The 21,183-nt window shown below is 42.1% G+C and overlaps 1 long non-coding RNA gene, 1 other non-coding gene and 2 pseudogenes across 2 annotated transcripts; 1 reads left to right on the top strand and 3 right to left on the bottom strand.

Annotated features, from left to right (window-relative positions):
* Nucleotides 1-559: 559 nt before the first annotated feature.
* LOC121808719 lies at nt 560-2,319 on the bottom strand (annotated as a pseudogene).
* Nucleotides 2,320-12,192: 9,873 nt separating this feature from the next.
* Nucleotides 12,193-19,674, bottom strand: LOC121808212 (annotated as a pseudogene).
* Nucleotides 14,956-15,041, top strand: LOC121810096. The gene has a single exon (XR_006052361.1). It is a non-coding gene; the product is annotated as a small nucleolar RNA R21 (small nucleolar RNA).
* On the bottom strand, nt 15,273-17,088 carry LOC121808227. Its single transcript, XR_006052142.1, has 3 exons — nt 16,937-17,088; nt 15,985-16,161; nt 15,273-15,698 (listed from the first exon to the last, which is right to left on the bottom strand). It is a non-coding gene; the product is annotated as an uncharacterized LOC121808227 (long non-coding RNA).
* Nucleotides 19,675-21,183: the final 1,509 nt, after the last annotated feature.

Below are 21,183 nucleotides of genomic sequence, written 5' to 3'. Positions count from 1 at the left end.
TTTCTAAATTTTTGTGTGAAAGTGAACTCACGGGATATGGCCATATAATGTGATCAATTGACAATGAAATAATACTTGAATTTATTAATGATTGAATCTGAGTTTGTAGTCAAATATTATTAATGAAATATTTGATATTTTTTGTAAAATTTATTCACAAAGATGAGCATCAAGTGGTCTTGTATCTCAAAAAATGTAACTCCATATTTGTATCCCTTCAACATATGGTAAGTTCCTTAAAACTCGATAAAAAGCTAACAATGTGTTTGATCGACATAGGGTCCATTATATATGTACAATGGTACTATCATATTAAATTGCAAAACTTACATATCAATTAAGAATTGCAATATTTTACAGAGGAGAGAGACTACTAAGCAGTTAATTGCACAAAAAAGGATTATAATGAACAAAAAAAAATTGTACTCCATGATCATCAGTTTTGTACGTGCATGTCTAGTAAATATTGTCCACATGGTAAAGAAATTATACTAGGAGTATTAATTATTTTCTTGTCACCGACAAAAATTGGGGAATCGAACATGCAACAAACCTAAAGTTGGTCCAAAAATCATGTCAATATTAAAACTTGATGGAAATGTTATGCATTATTTGACAATTAAACCTAAAAGAGGCAGGCTAGAATAAGTTCAAGCCAGTTGAAATAGTTTATTGAGCACATTGGTTCTTGAAAAATCATTGCTCTTCATGGATGGTTCATTGAAGGAATCCTTGATTCGATCATCTTCCACTTGTTGAGATAATGTTATTGGCAATGGTATATCATTGTTTCCATAACTACCAACAACGCCAGGTGGCATCCCCTGTCTTAAAATGTAATCCCATTTGTCTTGGAAAAGATAGAGAATTACCATGAAAGATAATTGAGCTGTGAAGATTATGGTGTAAAATCTTGTGTTTGTTGAAGTTATTATGTGGTAGGCTTGTAATCCAGTGTAGATATTCAAGACTCCAACCAAACAATGTAACAAGTACCATGCACTTCTAGCTCTACTCCCCCTGCACAAATATTGGAAAAGAAAAAAATTAGCAAAATTAAATGGTTTGCTTTTCTTTTCTTAGGTTAATTGTGATGAGCTATAAGCAATGCTGATTCATCTTAGTGGTTACAAAATAACTTCAACTAAATTTGGATTAAGGGTATAAATATTTTGCTACTTACCTTTTACGCCTTTTAAATCCGAGGATAAGTTGCATATAAATAGCAGCATATGCCCTAGTCTTTTGTTGAATGCATTCTCGAAGTTTCTGATTGATAAAATTGCTCCAACGGTTACAAGTAAAATCGAAATTACCTGTCAATTATATAACTTTAATTAGCAATTGAAAAGTGAAACTGAAGAAAAAAACAAGACATTAATTCATACAAGCAACATACAATGATATAAAATAGTAATAGTAACTATTAATTTTTTAAATTGAAATTGCAAGTAGTATTTGAAATCAAGCTGCATACAATGATATAAAAATAAGACATTAATTCATACAAGCAACATACAATGATATAAATCGAATCACACAATTTGACCTTCAAAATGCATAAAAAAGGTAATTATGTGTACCAAAATACTAGCCCTAGTGTATGTAATACTCCACTACTCATGGACTTTCAAGACACAATGGCCATGCTATATAGTATTAAAAGAAAATCATGATTATGCTTTATGAAAATGCAGAAAAACCATAGACTATAAAGTAACACAATGATTTTGATCACAACCATAAAAAAAACTCATTATACTAGTATATTGATTTTTTTTCATTTCTTTAATGCATTTAATTTTTTCTACTTTTCCTATACCTGCAAAAGTGCATGAACATAGAACACTTTTTTGTGCCTAGAAGGTTGAAATTCACTTCTGCAACTGGAAACTCTCATCACCAATATTCCCAAAGGAATCAAGAATCCCATTGATAACCACAGCAAGATTCCATGAACTACATTTTTTAGAACCAGTTGAGCTACTCCGGCCACACCAAAAATAGAATACTTACATCGTGTTCGTTGAGGCTGCTGGAATCTTGATTTTTGTATGGTGAAGATTCACATAAATGTGCAAGAAGTAGAGGAGCTATGGCAACACTAAAAAAGCTTAAAGGAGACATCTTTTGTTTTCCTCCTTCAAGATTTTGAAAGGAGGTTTTGAGGTGTTTGGTGAATTTAATGCTGTCTTTTTGGATGATCTAAGGTTGTAGCAATAGATGGGACTAGATTGATTCTTTTTATATTTGGTGAAAATGTTTTATTTCCAAGCTTGCAATGATGGTGTGTTTCTTTGATTACCTCTCTTTATTCATTGAAAATGTTTGTTTTGCTTTTGAACATGGCTGCCTTTTTGTAAAGAAGTAATCAAATGGACTATATTTATCTTCATGGTAATGATAGTCTTAATCTTTATTAGAGTGAATTAGGTTTAGACAAGTTAATGTTCGCTGATGAGAAACGTGTGGCAATGTTGCATTTCGATAAATTTCTATATTGATCTGTTTTTCGTTTATATGTAAGTATCCTGATGGAGTACGTACTAAACAAGCCCAACAGCAGTAAAGCCCAAGAAAGAGTATCAGTTCGGCATGACTAAAGAGTATCAGTCCGGCACAATCAAAGAGTTCGGCCCCAGCCTACAGCTCGGTAAAAGCCAACCAATCAAACTCTGCTCTCAGGTCGGCATCAAGCTCTACTCTCAGATCGGCAAAAGCTGCTCGGCCATAATTCAGCAGTTCGGTCTCAGTATTCGACCGAACTAGGAGATAGTGGACTCATGCAGGATTTCCACCTCCACTACACCCACGATCTATTTAGTGGTGTCAAGCAGTCATTAACTCATGCAGGATAGTGGACCCATGCAAGATCGCCACGATCTCCACGACATCCACTACCTAGTAAATAGCTGCATGCCACGATCTTGGTCCTTTGTATAAATAGAACCTAGATCAGATAGATAGGGTTACATTCTCTCGATCTCTAGAGATAAAATACAAAATAGTAAGTCTGTATTGTAAGCTGTAGAAAACAGATCAAGCAATACAACTTTGCCCTCTTTTCATCCCGTGGACGTAGATTTACCTCAGTAAATCGAACCACGTAAATTCATTGTGTCGTGATCTGCGTTTTTCCAGCATTCATCACCATCGAAAATTCGCCGATTCATCACTGGCGCCGTCTGTGGGAAACAGAGAACCAAATTTGTGATAAAGCGAATTTTTGACCCTTTTTCCACCCCAAAAAAATGCATACCAGATCACATAACACCCATAATACCGTTCGTGATAACCGTGAGGAAGCTAGTCCAGCTCGCAGGTCTGAAAAACGGCCTCGGGAGACATCTACCTCCGGTTCTCACGAAGAAGGAACAAGCCATTCCAGGAGTCATCGCACCGAGTCTTCCCAGCAGCCCGATTTAAATGAAGCTGTCAAGCTGTTCTTGGCCGAGAAGCAGGAGGAGTTCTTAACCTTCCTGCAGAAGAGCCAACAGCCGGAGAAGACAACAGCGGATTCTCCCTCCTCATCCAGACATGAAAGTCACTACCGCAGTAGTGACGTGTCTTCCAGGAGAAAGAATCCTCAACCCCGACATGTTCCTGTTCCTCCTCGGTACCGGAACCACAGGAGAACTCCATCTCCTCCGTACCGAAGAGATGTCGGGTTCGCCATGTACGGAGCATTAAAGACTCCGTTCTCGGACGATATCACCCGAACTCCCTTGCCGCGGAACTACCGGACACCGTCAATGACTTATGACGGGCTAGAGGATCCTCATGACTTCTTGGGACGCTATCAATATAATATGGCGAACCAGGGTCTCAATGAGGTCCATATGTGCAAGCTGTTCCCCGAGCTGCTCATCGGGAACGCCAGAAGGTGGTTCGACAGCCTTCCTCAAGGCAGCATTAGATCCTACCGAGATCTAATGGATGCTTTCCACAGGAGGTTCTTTCAGAAAGCGGAAGCCCGGATCACTTCGGCTCAGCTGCTTTCTATACGTCAAGGTCGCGACGAAAAGATCAGCGACTTCCTGACTAGATTCCATAAGGAATGCCTACAAGTAGATAATCTCAATGATCTACTTGTCATTTCGGCATTCCAAAATGGAATCCTGCCCGGAGCTCTCTACAGAAAGCTCGTGGAATGCAGTCCGCAAACAGCTCAAGAGATGTGGGACATTGCGGACCAGTTCTCCCGTGCCGATGAGGCAGACCGTCGAAAACGGTCTTTAGACAGCTCATCTAGAGGAGACGAAAAGAAGCCCGATCATAGCGATCAGAGGCTTTCTCGCCGAACTCCTTTTGAAAGAATTCAAAGGGCACCGGTACAAGGCAGATTGGGACCACGTCTCAATCCTGAGAAGCCGCCCGCTCAGTTCATACCCTTAAACAAGTCAAGAACGGAAATTTTCGAACTACATTCCGATATATTCGAAAAACCAAGGCGGATGACGAAATCGGCCGCGCGCCGACCTCAGGATCAATATTGCTCCTTCCATCAAACCCACGGTCACGATACCGAGGAGTGCCGAAATTTGGCTGCAGGTATTGATGTTCTTGTGAAAACAGGAACGTTAAAAAAATACCAAAGCAAGCAGCCGAAAAAGAACAAAAGACAGAGAGGTGCGAACTGCAATCCTCAGGATCCGAAAAGGCATGAGGATCCCGAAGACGACGACGAGCCGCAATATGATGGAGTAATCCTGACTATTGATGCTCTCCCTGCCGGGAAGACTAAGTCGTCCCTAAAAGCAGAACGCAGAGGTTCCAATCAAGAGGAGCCAACACATAAAAGGCTGAAGAAAGACGAAGTGATTACATTTTCAGATGCCGATCCCGTCCCAGCCATCTCTCCTCATCAAGACGCTATTGTCATTCAAGCCGGAGTGGCAAACAAACTGATCCACAGAGTATTTGTGGATACAGGAGCGTCAGTCAGCATTCTTTTTAAAGAATGTTTCGATAAAATGGAAGTGGATCCAGCTCGGCTCAGTCCGGCTCCACTTCCTCTGAAAAGTTTCGCCCAGGAGGACACCCGCCCTGAAGGTATTATCAGCCTTCCGATCACGGTGGGAAAAGCGCCTACAAGCTCCAATACGATGATCGAGTTCTTTGTGGTGAAAGCTCGGTCCCCGTACAACATCATCCTGGGGAGAGACTGGCTCAACACAGTTCGGGCCGTTTGCTCTACTTATCACCTCACCATCAAGATCCCCACTAAAGGTGGGATAGCGGTCATCCGAGGTGATCAAAAGAGAGCAAAAGAATGTCTGCAGATTGCGCTTAAAAGTGCCGAGCAATCAGTTCGGCACCATCAAGCATATCAATCACAGCAACCGGAGTCAAAGGCAAGCGAGATGACCGAAGTCACTTCAGAGCCGAACTCAATGACCGTTCAGTTATACGAAGATGATCCATCCAGAACGGTCAAGATCGGCTTCGCAGGAACACCTCTACTCCGGGAAAAGACCATTCAGCTCCTCAAGGAGTACAAAGATGTCTTTGCATGGTCTCCGTTGGACATGACCGGAGTGCCCCCCGAGGTAATCACTCATCGGTTAAATATTGATCCTTCAATCCGACCAGTAAAACAGAAGCAAAGACTCTTTGCGGCAGAAAGAAGCCAAGTCATCCATGACGAAGTCCGCCAATTACTAAAAGCGGATGTACTATTCGAGGTGAAATATCCTTCCTGGGTGGCCAATCCTGTGATGATCAAGAAAAAAGAAGGAGGATGGCGGATGTGCATAGATTTTACCGATCTAAACAAGCACTGTCCTAAAGATTGCTATCCCCTTCCGAATATAGATAAAAAAGTAGAAGCTTTGATCGGCTTCGAAATTTTCTGTTTTCTTGATTTATACAAAGGATATCACCAAGTGTTGATGGATGAGAGTGACGCTCCGAAAACAGCTTTCATTACCGATTTCGGCATTTTCGCTTATAAAAAGATGCCATTCGGTTTAAAGAATGCCGGAGCCACTTATCAAAGGATGGTAGACAAGCTTTTTCGGCACCTAATCGGAAAGCAGGTTGAAGTGTATGTTGACGATATAGTCGTCAAAAGCAAAAGCACTTCGGAGTACGAGCTCAACCTCAAGTCCACTCTCAACGTGCTCAAGAAAGCCAACCTCAAACTTAATCCCCAAAAGTGTACCTTTTTGGTAGATTCGGGAAAGTTTCTGGGTTGTTGGGTTTCAAAGGACGGACTCAAGGCAAACCCCTCAAAAGTTCAAGTCGTTCAGAACATGGCAATGCCGAAGTCCATACATGACGTGCAAAGGCTAACCGGATGTCTAGCCGCACTGAATCGATTCCTTTCCCAAGCAGCCGAAAAGCAACTGCCGTTCTTCAAGGTGTTGAAAAAGGCACCAAAGTTCGAGTGGGGAGCCGAGCAGAAAAAGGCCTTTGACGAGCTCAAAAGTTATCTAGCCGAGCTTCCTATTCTCTCTGCTCCAACCGAAGCCGAAGTAATATTCTTATACTTAGCGGCATCGGATCAAACCATCAGCGCGGTGCTTGTACGAGAAGAAGGTCTAAAGCAGTTTCCCATCTACTTTACAAGCCGAGCATTAAGAGGTCCAGAAACAAGGTATCAACCTCTGGAAAAAATTGCTCTGGCGTTAGTAAATGCAGCAAGGAGACTACGGCCATACTTCTATGCTCACAAGGTATGCGTCTTAACCGATCTGCCTCTTCGGCAAGTTTTGACCAAGCCAGAAGCATCAGGCAGAATCGCCAAATGGGCCATAGAGCTGGGAGAACACTCAATCGAGTACCTACCTCGGAAAGCCATCAAGGGACAAGCCTTGGCAGATTTTCTTGCAGAGGCCAAGTTCGATCAAGCAATCCCTGTCATTGCCGAACAGAAAAATTCTACCAATGCCGAACTAGCACAGCCCTTGGAATCCGAAGTAGAGCCGCCAGACTGCTGGAGCGGATTCGTAGATGGAGCTTCAAACAAGATGGGAAGTGGAGCTGGTATTTTACTCGTCGCTCCCGACGAACACGAGGTAACCTACTCACTTCGGTTCCTATTCCCCACTACTAATAATGAAGCCGAGTACGAAGCCCTCCTGGCCGGACTCCAGTTAGCGCAAAGTCTGCTCGTCAAATCTCTCAAAGTCCATTGTGATTCACAAGTCATAGTAAATCACATGTTGGGTACAAGTGAAGCTCGTGACGAGAGAATGAAGAAGTATTTGGACAAAGCGCAAAGCATTAGCCGAAGTTTCTCCTATTTTCGGATAATCCGCGTTCCCAGAGCGGAAAATAGCCGAGCAGATACCTTAAGTAAGTTGGCCTCAGATCCGAGCTCAAAGGCGGAAGAATTAATGCATCGAAGCATTGATGAAGCCGAGGTACATTCAGTGTCCAGCTCGCCGAACTGGATGACGCCGATCTTGCAGTATCTGGATCAAGGACAATTGCCCGAGGATAAGAGAGAAGCTCGGAAGATCACGTGCCGAGCACTTCTGTACGAACTCCATGAAGGAGTCCTCTTTAGAAAGTCTTACCTCCAGCCGTTATTGCGGTGCGTAGGACCAGAAGAGACGGACTACATCCTCAGAGAAGTTCATGAAGGATCGTGCGGCAGCCACATCGGAGCTAGAGCTTTAGCTAAAAAAGTTCTAAGATGGGGATATTATTGGCCAACCTTGGTACAAGAAGCAGTGCAGCTCGTCAAGACATGCCCGAAGTGCCAAATCCATGCAAATATCCCAAGGATGCCGCAGACCGATCTATTCACTATGCAAAGCCCTTGGCCTTTCATGCAATGGGGCATAGACATAGTGGGACCACTTCCTCAAGCTCCTCGGCAAATGAAATTCCTAATCGTTGCCGTGGACCACTTTACGAAGTGGGTGGAAGCTGAACCATTAGCTACGATAACGAGCTCGAAGGCATTGGATTTCGTCTGGAAGAACATAGTGTGCCGATTTGGCATACCCCACATCCTCATCTCGGATAACGGGACTCAGTTCACCGACAAGACGTTCAAGAATTGGTGCCAAGAGCTGAATATTCAACAGCGGTTCACTTCGGTCTCTCATCCACAAGCAAACGGACAAACGGAGGTAACAAATCGTATCCTGGTGAAAGGGTTAAAAGCTCGGTTAGAACAAGCCAAAGGACAATGGGTAGAAAATCTCCCTCAAGTCCTATGGTCCTACCGAACTACACCCACAACCTCCAACGGTGAAACTCCGTACAGTCTTGTGTACGGCACTGAAGCCGTGATTCCGGTGGAGATCGGCATACCCAGTCCCCGAACTCTAAATTTCTCAGCAGAAATGAATGACGACGGACTGAGAGCCGAGCTAGATCTTGCCGAAGAAAGAAGAGAATTGGCATGCATAAAAGCAGCCAAGTACAAGGAGCAAGTAGCCCGGTATTATAACCAAAGGGTGAAGAAGCTGCAATTTCAAGTGGGAGATCTCGTCTTGAGAAACAACGAAGTAAGCCGAGCAGAAAAGCTGGGCAAGCTTGAACCCACATGGGAAGGTCCGTATCGGGTGTCAGAAGTCCTCGGCAAAGGGTCTTACAAATTGGCTCACATGTCAGGAGAACAGGTACCCCGAACATGGCACATTTCCAACCTCAAAAAGTTCCATTTGTAAGAGACAGTCCGGTCAGTCAGTCTTGAGTCCTGTTCAGTCAATGTGCTTTATTTGGTTTACTTGGTCTTTATTTGTCTCTGTGCGTTTTGTCTGTGTGTTTTGTCTGTCTCTGTGCGTGTCGTCTCTTACAAATGTTACTGAGGTATCTTGTTCTTCGAAGGCTGATCCCCTTCTTAGAACATATACAAGCCAACGATTGTGAGTCAAAGCTTCTAAAGAGGATACAAGACCACAATTCAGCTTAACAAGCAGTCCGTCTGAAACGAGCTGCAACAAGCCAACGATTGTGAGTCAAAGCTTCTACAGAAGATACCAGACCACAATTCAGCTTAACAAGCAGTCCGTCTGAAACGAGCTGCAACAAGCCAACGATTGTGAGTCAAAGCTTCTACAGAAGATACCAGACCACAATTCAGCTTAAACAAGCGGTTCGTCTGAAACGAGCTGCAATAAGCCAACGATTGTGAAGTCCAAGCTTCTAAAGAGGATACAAGACCACAATTCAGCTTAAGAATCAAGCACTTCGTCTGAAACGAACTGCAACAAAAGTCCGGTTCTCGCGATAAAACTTGCCTGAATTAGGACAAGGGAAAGTCCGATCCACGCGATAAAACTCGCCGAATTAGGACAAGGGAAATTCCGATCCCCAAATTAGGACAACGGAAAGTCCGATCCGAGCGATAAAACTCGCCAAATTAGGACACAAGCTTAGTCCGGTCAAAGATGTTTATTTCATCAGACCAAAGACGAGTCCGGTCAAAGAGGAGTTCACTTCATAAGACCGAGGACAAACATCAACTTACCCCGTACCTTTATTCAGAATGCCGAACTAATTCACTTCGCTTTCCGGGGGGGGTAGTGATGGAGTACGTACTAAACAAGCCCAACAGCAGTAAAGCCCAAGAAAGAGTATCAGTTCGGCATGACTAAAGAGTATCAGTCCGGCACAATCAAAGAGTTCGGCCCCAGCCTACAGCTCGGTAAAAGCCAACCAATCAAACTCTGCTCTCAGGTCGGCATCAAGCTCTACTCTCAGATCGGCAAAAGCTGCTCGGCCATAATTCAGCAGTTCGGTCTCAGTATTCGACCGAACTAGGAGATAGTGGACTCATGCAGGATTTCCACCTCCACTACACCCACGATCTATTTAGTGGTGTCAAGCAGTCATTAACTCATGCAGGATAGTGGACCCATGCAAGATCGCCACGATCTCCACGACATCCACTACCTAGTAAATAGCTGCATGCCACGATCTTGGTCCTTTGTATAAATAGAACCTAGATCAGATAGATAGGGTTACATTCTCTCGATCTCTAGAGATAAAATACAAAATAGCAAGTCTGTATTGTAAGCTGTAGAAAACAGATCAAGCAATACAACTCTGCCCTCTTTTCATCCCGTGGACGTAGATTTACCTCAGTAAATCGAACCACGTAAATTCATTGTGTCGTGATCTGCGTTTTTCCAGCATTCATCACCATCGAAAATTCGCCGATTCATCACATCCCCAAGTCTATTTTTTATTCTTATGATCTACTGTCCTAATAATTATGTATCTGAAATCTGCATTGCTTTAATTTGAAGCTAGATTTGGAAACCAAGCTCACAAGGAGTATCATTAAATGGACTTCCAAGTTCCAATTACTAGCGCTTACATCTAATCATTTGTATAATGTGGGTGGAAAAGATTACTAGTAGAATATGAATTTTACTTTGATATAAAACGAGAATAAAATTAGCTAATGAAATTATATTAATTTTATAATAAAATAGGAGTGAAATACATGGAATGTGGGGTCTATTTATAAAAAATTAAAAGCAAAAGGAGATATTTAATGATGAAAATGTCAAAATGATAATATAATAAATTTAATGGGACACAAATAATAATAATAATAATTATTATTATTAGTAGTAGTAGTAATAGTAGTAGTTGTTGTTGTTGTAGTTCTACATTTTTAACATATTAATAAATTTCAACGATTATTTAAACTATATCAATTTTGTCATCACAGCTTCAATTAGGTGACTGAATCCTACCATGGTGCATTACCAAACAATAACTTGTAATTTCTTATAAAATCAATTTTATGTGTTTATTATGTTTCCATAAGGACCTTAGACGATAGTAATAATTATTAAAACCAATATTGTTCTCCACATCTAGATTATCTTGATGATCATGATGCGACTCTACTTAAAACTCCATTTTACACCTTTCGCCCAACTCATAAATAGCGATTGTGGTTAGTTTGTTTAGAAAAAAAAGTGAATAAAATGAAAACGTTAGATGTTAAACGGGAAAGCTTGTTTCAGAGGTTGGAATATAATTGATAATATAATTAAAAGACAAGAGTATAGATTTGATTATCAAACCTTTAACTATGTACAACTCATGAGTCAGTAGGATTTTCTTTGGTTAGAATGAAGATCCAAGGACTTATTTGGTTTGATTGATTAAAATATTACTCCTATATAAGTATGTTTTGAGTTTATAAAATCTTTTTCATGACAATTAGAAAACAAAGCACGAATATTTCAACATAAGACTGACATCCAACTTCAAGTGCATCTTCAAACATACTCCGCAGTAACTAGTATTCTTGAATTCATCCTCGAAAATACATAAGAAACACTTTGTAGATTTCCTGAAGCCCCACATAAAAAAACCAAAAAATAACATAGACTAGAAAACAAGACGAACGGAGTTCTGAAATTAACAACATTCAATCCTATTGGGTCGTTTGGTTCCCATGTTATCTCAAGTTCCAGCCGTTAATCACACTTTAACCAAGTGTTTGGTTTCCATGTTAGTTTTTATTGGGCCCGTAGCCGGCCCGGCAGGCCCGCACTGTAGATACTCTTCACATAAGATATCTAACTCAGTGTTGGGGGTCCGTTTATAAACATGTGTTGCTATTTGTGTGTGATAAGTCCCCTCTTGTCCTTTTTGCCCTTGTTACAATCCCAATTTTTCGGGACATGAACCATTCTCGGAAGTAATGGGCGAGGTCGGATTGCTGCGGCTCCGCGACGGATCGATTTGTGCTGGAAAAGGAGGGAATATGAATGGGAGGGTCTGCGGCGGATGTTAGAGCCGCCGTGGCTGTGGCGGGTGAGGGAGGAGGGTGAATTAGGGATCTGGGTTAAATTAATCGAGCAATTAGTGGTGAAATTGACGGGGTAGTGAAATTGGGAGAGGGAATGGATGATAAGCTTTGCCTCGTCGGAGAATGGAGGTGGCGGCAGATTTTGTAGGAGTAAACGGAGAAGAGGTGTGGAGGTTTAAGGAGAAACGTTATTATCTTTTCTTTCCTCCTCTTTTTTTCCATGAAAGTGATGACTCTCCTGAAATTGAGATCGGAGACGCGGAGGTCGTGGGAGAGGTAATTGAAGACGGGAGCGAGGTCGGATTTGATGTCGGAGGTGAAGACGGTGGGGCACATGCCGAAGATTCTGCCGAGATCCTTGAGGTGGATGCCCTTGGACTGGAGGAAGGTGACGATATCGTGGATGGCGTGGAGGGAGGCGGTGTGGAGGGCGGGGTTGATGGCGAGGGTTATAATAGTCAACTCCAATTTACAATCTCTATTTAACAAGGCTACCAAATAATGGGCCCATGATGAGCCGTAAAAGTCTTTGAAGCAACCAAACAACTAGGTTGTGTAATAAACATAACCTCTGCCAACAGTGAAGCCCGAACATGGATATAACCCATGTTGGGAAACAAGGTATAAGTCCACAAAACTCAAAACTGATAACTTGCATAAATATGTCAATCTCACCCTCCAACACTCGTCGAAGCTCCTTACACAAATAAGTTGGGCCGGGTTGCCTTGTACGTACGTGGTCTTGAGCGTCCTCGTTGGTGGCCTCACCTTCCTGTACATCAGGGGGAATTTGATCTTAGAGTTGTGAAACTGCTTTGTGCACTCCCTCTTGCAAAGCTTGGCTGGGACAGTGACTGCCTTGATGATCTGAATGCAGTGATGGCGGGAAGCCATCTCGGTGTACATCTGCTCGACACCACCCTCAACGGTGGTGTCACGGTACTCCTTGTACATGTTGTGGTACCCAGTTCTTGATTGTGGTTGGGTTCTTCTCAAAAATCTATGATGAAAGAAATGGCAAAGGATGCAAATTCAATGCAAGGGTTTTGAGGTGCAAGAAACACGAACATGTCCTATGACAAGCACACAGCATAGTGTTCTATACATAATGAACCATAACTAAGGTAAAGGCAATCACATAATATAAGAAAGTCTACTCAAGCAAGGGAGAAATTTATGATTGCTAATTGCATACTGCATTATACTACTGTTTGATGCAAATTGAATGCAAAACCAACTTAAACTGCGAGATGGTAAATCTATTTCTAATCATATTGTGCATGTTGCCAAGTCTGAAGAAGAAAACTAGTTCTCACTAGAATTTTTTAGCTAAAATAAGCTCAAGCCTAAATGCCCAAACATAAACATATGCATAGTACTGAAAAACAATTCAAAGATGAAAAACAAATAACCAAACGAACAAAGCACATTATCACAATCAATTTTCTGCTTAAAAATTAAGCAAGTGACAATTTAATTCAATAAAAACAACATCATTATTCAGATATAATAACCAAAAGGATGAGGTTTTGAGATAATATACATACCTCATTGATAGCAAGAACCTGACCATTACTCTTCTTCACCTTCTTAAGCTTCCTCAGAAAGTACCTTCATAGATAAACACACACATTGGATCAAAATTCAAAACAAATTTCTTAGTAGTAACCTATAATTACCAAATCAATACTCTAAAATAAAAAATCTAAGGGCACCCGCAACGCATCTCGCGGGTGTCCCTTATCTCGTCCCTCCGAAACGAAACGGGAGTGGGACGAGTTGCAGCGTCCCGTCTCGTCCCCATCCCGAGACGCCCGTCCCGCCGAACCAGCTCACCACGCGCCCTCGCGACGTGGCGCGCTGGCGCCACGCGTGACGCCCACTCGCCGGCCCGCGAGTGGGCGTCGTCACGCTGACGCAATAAATCATTTTTTAAAAAAAAAATCGAATTTAATAAAAAAATTTAAAAATTAAAAAACGGTAATGTTAGGGAGTTTTAGAAGTTTCTCATGAATTTTCTACACAACAACTTTAATGGAAATAAAAAATTTCCAAACTGACCCTAGGTCAGCTCGACCCCAGCCAGGGGCTTCCGCCCCTTGGAGAATGCTATAAATATATCGTATGACAAATGTATATAAAAATGTAAATTTATAAAATAAAAGATCCAACTTCTGCAAGCAATACCAAACTTTAAAATGAAGAAGAATGCTATGAACTTTATAAAAGCAAGCAACACTAATTAATGAGTGGAGCATTGGGGAACTTTACAAATCGACGTATCCATTATTGCATGAATGAACTATATTCAAATAAGAAAATTATTCCTTTCTTGGTATATATTCAATGTTTTACGTCTTCGTCTTTGCTTTGTTAATAGGGAAAAGTAACATGGAATTGAATACAAATCATTTGTAGAAAGATTTAAAGTTACATTTGCTTTCACTAACAAACAAATTAAGAAAGTGCAATATATCAATAATTCTCTTGTTTCTTGGAATGTTCTTCCCTTCTTTCAAGGTAAAAAAGGTCTTAACCCCTCATTTATGTTCTTTCGGCTCTAAAGCAAGGTTTATTTATTGTTTTTATTAGTTAAAGCTAGAAACTACCAATTGTACTGTAGCGGCTAACAATGTGGAGTAGTATGATATATATTGGGTTTAGTGAAGAATTTCTTCATATACTTGTTTGAGTATAATCAATCTATGCTGCCAGGAAACTGAATTTGTTGGGTCGAACAACTCCAATCCAATGAAAGGTTAATAATATATATACTATTATTTAAATATTCCAATAATTATTTGAAAAAACATGATGATTTAAGTATCAATACATTTTGTAATGTATGATGGTTCAATACTACAAGTGTCCATATCTTGAAAGTACATAAGAAACACAAATTCATGACTATAATTTGTCAATACTTGAGTATTTTTATATAATCTCAAATAAACTTAGAAGTACAACCTAAATGAGCTAATGGGCTGAATAAACTTAAACCCAAATAACCAAATTGGGCCTTTTACTTCAAATAACCTAATCCTCGTCTTCGCAATCGCCGCCTCCCTTTCCCTTTCCCTAATAATAGTGGTATATAACTGAATCTACTCGCTATTGATTCTTCTTCACACAAAATTCCCCTGCAAATATTCATCTTCTGCTTTCTGTGTGTGTTTTACATTTTCATCTTCATTTTCAACTCTTTAGCTACTAGCCATCATCCCCATGATGAATATTTTCCAGAATTCTAACGTTAAAAGTAGACTGAAAATTCTTGATGTGAAAGAAATTTTTCTGAGGGATGTTCCACATTTGTGCAGTGCAAACTGCCATGCGTGTACAAATTTTTGTTCACTTCCATTTCTTTGAAGTATACTCTGGTTTAGTTTGTCTACCTTATTTATATTAGTATTCTCGCGAATGCGGATGAAACTAACAATTTTGGAGTATATTAATCTGATTCTTATTTTTTTTCTTGTCTAATCCGATTTTTTTTGGTTGCCCTTCTCTGAAGATCGCCATCATATGCTCTAAATTAAATTAAATTAAATTAAATAGAATTAAATAGAGTTGTTACCGTATCAATAAAGGTTCCACAACAAGAAACACAGGATCAAGTAAGAAAATATGCCTAGTAAGCTTTGCAGCATTTCCATGCTTGATGCAGCTCAGGTATGAATTGTAATACCCACCGTTGTGTATACACACAGCCAATGCTAATTTCAATCTTCACAATCAACCTTTGGGTCTTTCTTGTACCATGGGAGCTCGATATCCACAGAGAAACACAGTGGAGATTGATTATGTGCACGACAGCGGCAGATGGTCTTACTGAATTGTTGCTGAGTGAAGTCGGTAGTTGTAAGATTAGGCATGCTTGAACAACTTCATGCTCAGCCAATGAAAATACACCGCAACAAAAAGGATTGGAAGTGTCATGGGAATCAAGAAGCAATAATACCTGGACAACCAGGTAACTTGTTGAGGTTAGCAGTATGAATATTAGAGTCACGATGTGATTGGAGCTAAATTTTACTGTTTCAATAAGATGGAGATAATTTGCACCCAAAAAACACATTCAAATTTCCCATTCAATGAAGCATGCCTATGCATACAACAGGATTAATTCTAACTGAATTTAAATCAATAGACTAAGAAAGTGTAGAAAGTGGCCACCACTTCTAGGAGTGTTACAAGTAACAATTATGAACAATGAAATACAGGAATTTTGATTAAAAGAGAAATACCAGTCATTTTGTATGGCACGGATGATAACATTATGAGATGGAGGCTGAAGCTTAGATATAACAGCAGCATAGAGGAAACTTGTGAAAGAAAAGGCTCCAACGATAAGGAACAACCAACCCCAGATGATTCTCCCATTAGAAGCTACAAACTTCTCCAGTGCTAACATTTTTTGCAAGCTGCATAAGAGAAACATATGAAACTTGCAAAGCTGACATTATTTAAGACTTAATCAGTGGTTTAACTGCACAGCTTATATACCACCATTGAACAGTTCAAGAGAGTAATTTTCTAAGAGGTTCTTTGTCTTTGGGGGAAAACAAGTCAGCAACTGAAATTAATATCTGAAACATGAAACTCCCAAACACCAAAAAGCATCCTTATTGACTAACACATTTGCTTAATGCGGAGATTCAAACATGAAACTGAACAATACAAAATTACTACTACTAATAATTATTGTATGATTCCTTTGCTGGCGGAAATTATAGTTGCAAGTGGATATCACAGCAAATATGCACAGATTAGGAAGCTGGTTTAAATCAAAACCAGAGACCTCTGCTCTAAAAATCCTCAAATCTATTCAATTGATCTGAAATGTTTGATTAAGTATTCACATAAAAAAATTGGAGTGTTCCCAACCTAACCATATAATAACATTTTCAATCATTCACAGAAATATCTAAAATTTGAGCTGTCATCTATACTCACAACAGTAACTTAGTTCATATTCGACGACCAGATAAGGATCAATAGTCGATACAATTTTTTTTGAGAATGGCATCAGAACTTTAGCTATAAGAACCTCTGAAACATAAATGGTAAAACTAATTCAAATCCACTCTCACAATTCAACTCCAGAGTTGCAGGATGGAATAAAAAAAATCGAAACAGAATTGCGGATTGAGACGTGGAAATATATAAAATACTAATACAAATTAGGGAAAATTATACCTTCAACCTGAATGTGAACTCGAACGACACAAGAAGGAAAGCGAGTTAATAGAGAGAGAGTGAGAGATCCGACGGCGGAGTATCAGGGATGGTGGCAGCGGCCGCAGAACATAGAAGCTACCGGCGGAAACGATGGAGCGCAAAGAACTCGAGATTGCTTGAGTTGAATTAATTGCTTTCAAATGATTCGGGTCTGGTTTTCGGGTCTGGTTCCGAAATTTCTTAGACCTTCCGCAATGGGCGGACGATGGCACGCCCGATGGCGCGCATCGTCCGCGCCATTCATCGTCCGCCCCCACTGTGGGTGTGTGGCATAGGCCGCGGACAATAGTCGCTGCCTATGCTTCGGGCGCGACTTAAACCGCGGACGATGGTCATTGTCCGCGCCATCGTCCGCTCCATTGCAGACGTCGCGGACGATGGTCGCGGACGATAGCCATCGTCCGCCCCATTGTGAAGGTGGCACGCGGTTTCGTTTTTTTATATAAATCTCGTTTCTCATTCAGTTGTGCCTACGAACATATCGATTATCTCTCAACATATTCTCTCTCAACATCCAACGAAAATGAATCCCGGCGAAGACACCAATAGTTCTAGTTCGTCTGATTCCGGTCGTTCGATTGACGAAGCATTAGATGCAGCCGTTGAAGAGTCCATGGCGGCATGCTATTCGCAAATGCAGCGCGAGAAGGCGGCGGCTGCAGCGGCGGCTGAGCAAGTCCATCGTCCTATTCGACATAGGACGTATGTCCGACGCAACCACGCGGTTGAAGACTATTTTGCCGATCAACCACGTTGGGGCCCGACTGTGTTCCGCCGCCGGTTTCGAATGTTGAGGTACATTTTTCTCAGCATTGTTCGTACATTGTCTTCACGTGAAGAATACTTCACGTTTCAGGAGGACGGCATCGGGAAACCCGGCCTTACACCATTGCAAAAGTGCACGACTGCTATTCGTCAGTTGGCATACGGCACCACGGCGGACCTTTTTGACGAGTACCTCCACTGTGGGGAGACTACAGGCCGCGAGTGTCTGAAGTACTTTTGTCGGGGGATAGTAGAGGCCTATGGCGACACATATTTGCGCAAGCCGACAGCCACTGATTGCCAGGGTCTGATGCAGATGCACGAGAGGGCGCATGGGTTTCCTGGGATGCTCGGGAGCATCGACTGTATGCACTGGCAGTGGAAGAACTGTCCGACGGCGTGGAGAGGCCAATTCACAAGTGGATACAAGGGCAGCCACCCGACGATGATCCTCGAAGCCGTCGCTGACTATCGGCGTTGGATCTGGCATGCTTACTTCGGCGTAGCCGGGTCGAACAACGACATCAACGTCCTCAACTCGTCCACCCTCTTCACCGACCAATGTAACGGCAACGGCCCGGCCATAGAGTTCACTGCCAACAGACGCCAATACCATATGGGGTACTACTTGGCCGACGGCATCTACCCACGGTGGCCAGTTTTCCTAAAGACGGTCAGCTGCCCGATTGGTGAGAAGAGGGTTTTATTTGCGCAAAAGCAAGAGGCGGCGCGGAAGGATGTAGAGCGGGCATTTGGGGTGCTCCAATCACGGTGGGCAATTGTGAAAGGGCCGGCTCGTTTCTGGTACAAGGAAGTCATCGCCGATGTCATATATGCGTGCATAATCATGCACAACATGATAGTCGAGAGTGAAGTCGGAAGCATCACCGATTGGAATGACGACGACCGTGCATCTAGCTCTGTCGGCACATCAACCGAGACACCCGATAGAGGGTTACCGTTAGGTTTCGATGAGGTTTTATCTAGGCAGACCTCAATGCGCAACCAACAGGAGCATGCGCAGCTCATGGGCGACATGATTGAAGAAGTGTGGGCTCGTAACCGCCGTCGCTGAGTTTGCGTTTTTTATTATTTCGCATTGTAATGTATTAATTTTTATTAAATGAATGAAGTTTTTAAAATTCGTATTTTAAATGTATTTTAGTTTTTTTTTTAATTCGTATGTATTTTGTAAATATTACAAAATTGATGATGTGGCGCGCCATAGGGCGCCTTAGGGCGCCCCACTGCAGGTGGTGAAGGAGGAGGATAAAAATGCTGACGTGCCGCGCCTTAGGGCGCCCCACTGCGGATGGCCTAAGTCGGCTGAAATTGGGCCTTATCTTCACTTTATTAGGCTACAATAAATTGGGCCTTATCTTCACTTTATTAGGCTAAAATGATTAATACTACTAAATCAAAAGTCAATGCGATTTTATCTGTGCTTATTTGTGTCCTTCACAACTCGTATTTTTGAATTTGTTTTTGCTTATTGTGTTTGGCAGTTGCAAATACATGTTCAATTCAATAGAATCACATAACAAAATTAGTTGCGACTCAAATATAGAGCGAAATTATAACTAACAATTCATTTCTTCAATAACAAAGAGGAACGAATATAGGTCATCTAGCTCCACACACAGAAACTTTATGTAATCGAAGCTCAAAATTACCAGAATTTGGACTTGGCGCGGACCTCGTTGGTCGCCCATAGCTTCATTCGGTAGATCTTGGGGTGCTCATCCGTCTCCGTCGGCAGAGCTCTTCCGACCACCTGGTACTGGTGGAACTGCAAAAACCGCCAGTCAAAAAATCAAATCAGTACTATCATTTCAGCAAACAAATCGAAAACAAAAACAACTGCATCAGCGATCAAATTTAGATAGAGCGAGAGCATGCTTTGTATGCCACCATTTTTCCCGGTAGCTCAAATTTTCTCTCTCCTCCAAGCCTGCGGGCGGGGGCAGTATCTAGGGTTAGAGCATCCACTACGCGTCCCGCACGCGGCTCGCGTTCCGTCACGGAGGGACGGTTCCGCCGCGGGACGCGTTGCAACGTTTGTCCCGTCCCGTAGCCCGTCCCCAGCCCGTCCCGTAGCCCGTATCCGCGAGACAAGGGACGCCCCGGCCCGTCACGCGCGCGGGTGACGTGGCGCCCCCGATGCATGCGTGACGCTCACTCGCGGGCCCGTCACGGATGACGCAATAATTCATTTTTAAAAAAAAAATCGAATTTAAAAAAAAATTCAAACGGTAATGTTACCATTAATTTTTTATTTTTAATTTTTTTTTTCTCTATAAATAATCCTATTTCATACTCATTTCACACACAAACACACATCTATTCCTCTCAAATCCTCTCTATTACTCCAATTTCCATCTTAAATCAACTCAAACAAATGGATCCTTTTGAGCAAATGCGTCAATTAATGGAACAATCACTTGAAGAAGATCGATTGCATGCACTGGCAATGGACGATTGTCAGTTCCTCCTCAACCTGCACGAACAAGTGCACGGATTCCCCGGGATGCTTGGCAGTGTCGATTGCATGCACTGACAATGGAAGAATTGTCCGGTGGCTTGGAGGGGGTCCTACACGAGCGGCCACAAAGGCACTCACCCAACCGTTGTACTCGAGGCCGTTGCCGACTACCGGCTTTGGATCTGGCACGCGTACTTCGGGGTCCCTGGCTCGAACAACGACATAAACGTACTCCACCAGTCCGACCTCTTTACCGAAGTTTTGGATGGTAAAGCGTCGGCCATCAACTTCGTCGCCAACAACCGGTTGTATAAAATGGGGTACTATCTCGCCTACGGCATCTACCCGAAGTGGCCGACCTTCGTGAAGACGTGCAGCAGGCCTGCGAACCCAAAGCAGGCTCTTTTTGCGCAGAAGCAGGAGGCTGCGCGCAAGGATGTGGAGAGGGCGTTCGGGGTTTTTCAAGTGCGCTTCAACATCATCAAAGCCCCGACACGTTCGCGGTTCATGGAGAGCATGGTCGACATCATGTATACGTGCATAATCTTGCACAACATGATTGTCCGAGACGAAGGACCCGATGTGGGAAATTGGTTCGACCCCGAATCCCCCGGAAGCTCAACCGCAATTAGTCCGCCGCGAAGTGGAGCGCATCCGTCTATACAAGAACGATTGGCTATTCGGGCAAGGACACGCGACTCTAGCACCCACACCCAACTCCAAGAGGATCTAATTGAGCACATTTGGGAAAACTTTGGCGGAGAAGATTAAATTATGTCATTTTTATTTTTTTAGAATTTTAATTATGTCTTTTTTTCTTTCTTTTTTTTTAAGTTTAAGTTGTAATGTTGTTTTAATTTTAATGAATTGTGTTTGTTTAAATTGAATTGGGTTGTAAAAAAAATAAAAAATGAAATTGAATGAATAATAATTAAGGTACGGAATAAGGGACGGTTAA

The sequence above is a fragment of the Salvia splendens genome, chromosome 6 (genome assembly GCF_004379255.2).
Source record: "Salvia splendens isolate huo1 chromosome 6, SspV2, whole genome shotgun sequence".
Classification (NCBI taxonomy): domain Eukaryota; kingdom Viridiplantae; phylum Streptophyta; class Magnoliopsida; order Lamiales; family Lamiaceae; genus Salvia; species Salvia splendens.
The sequence above is the reverse complement of the archived record's forward strand: the minus strand, read 5'-3'. Positions and strand labels throughout refer to the sequence as shown.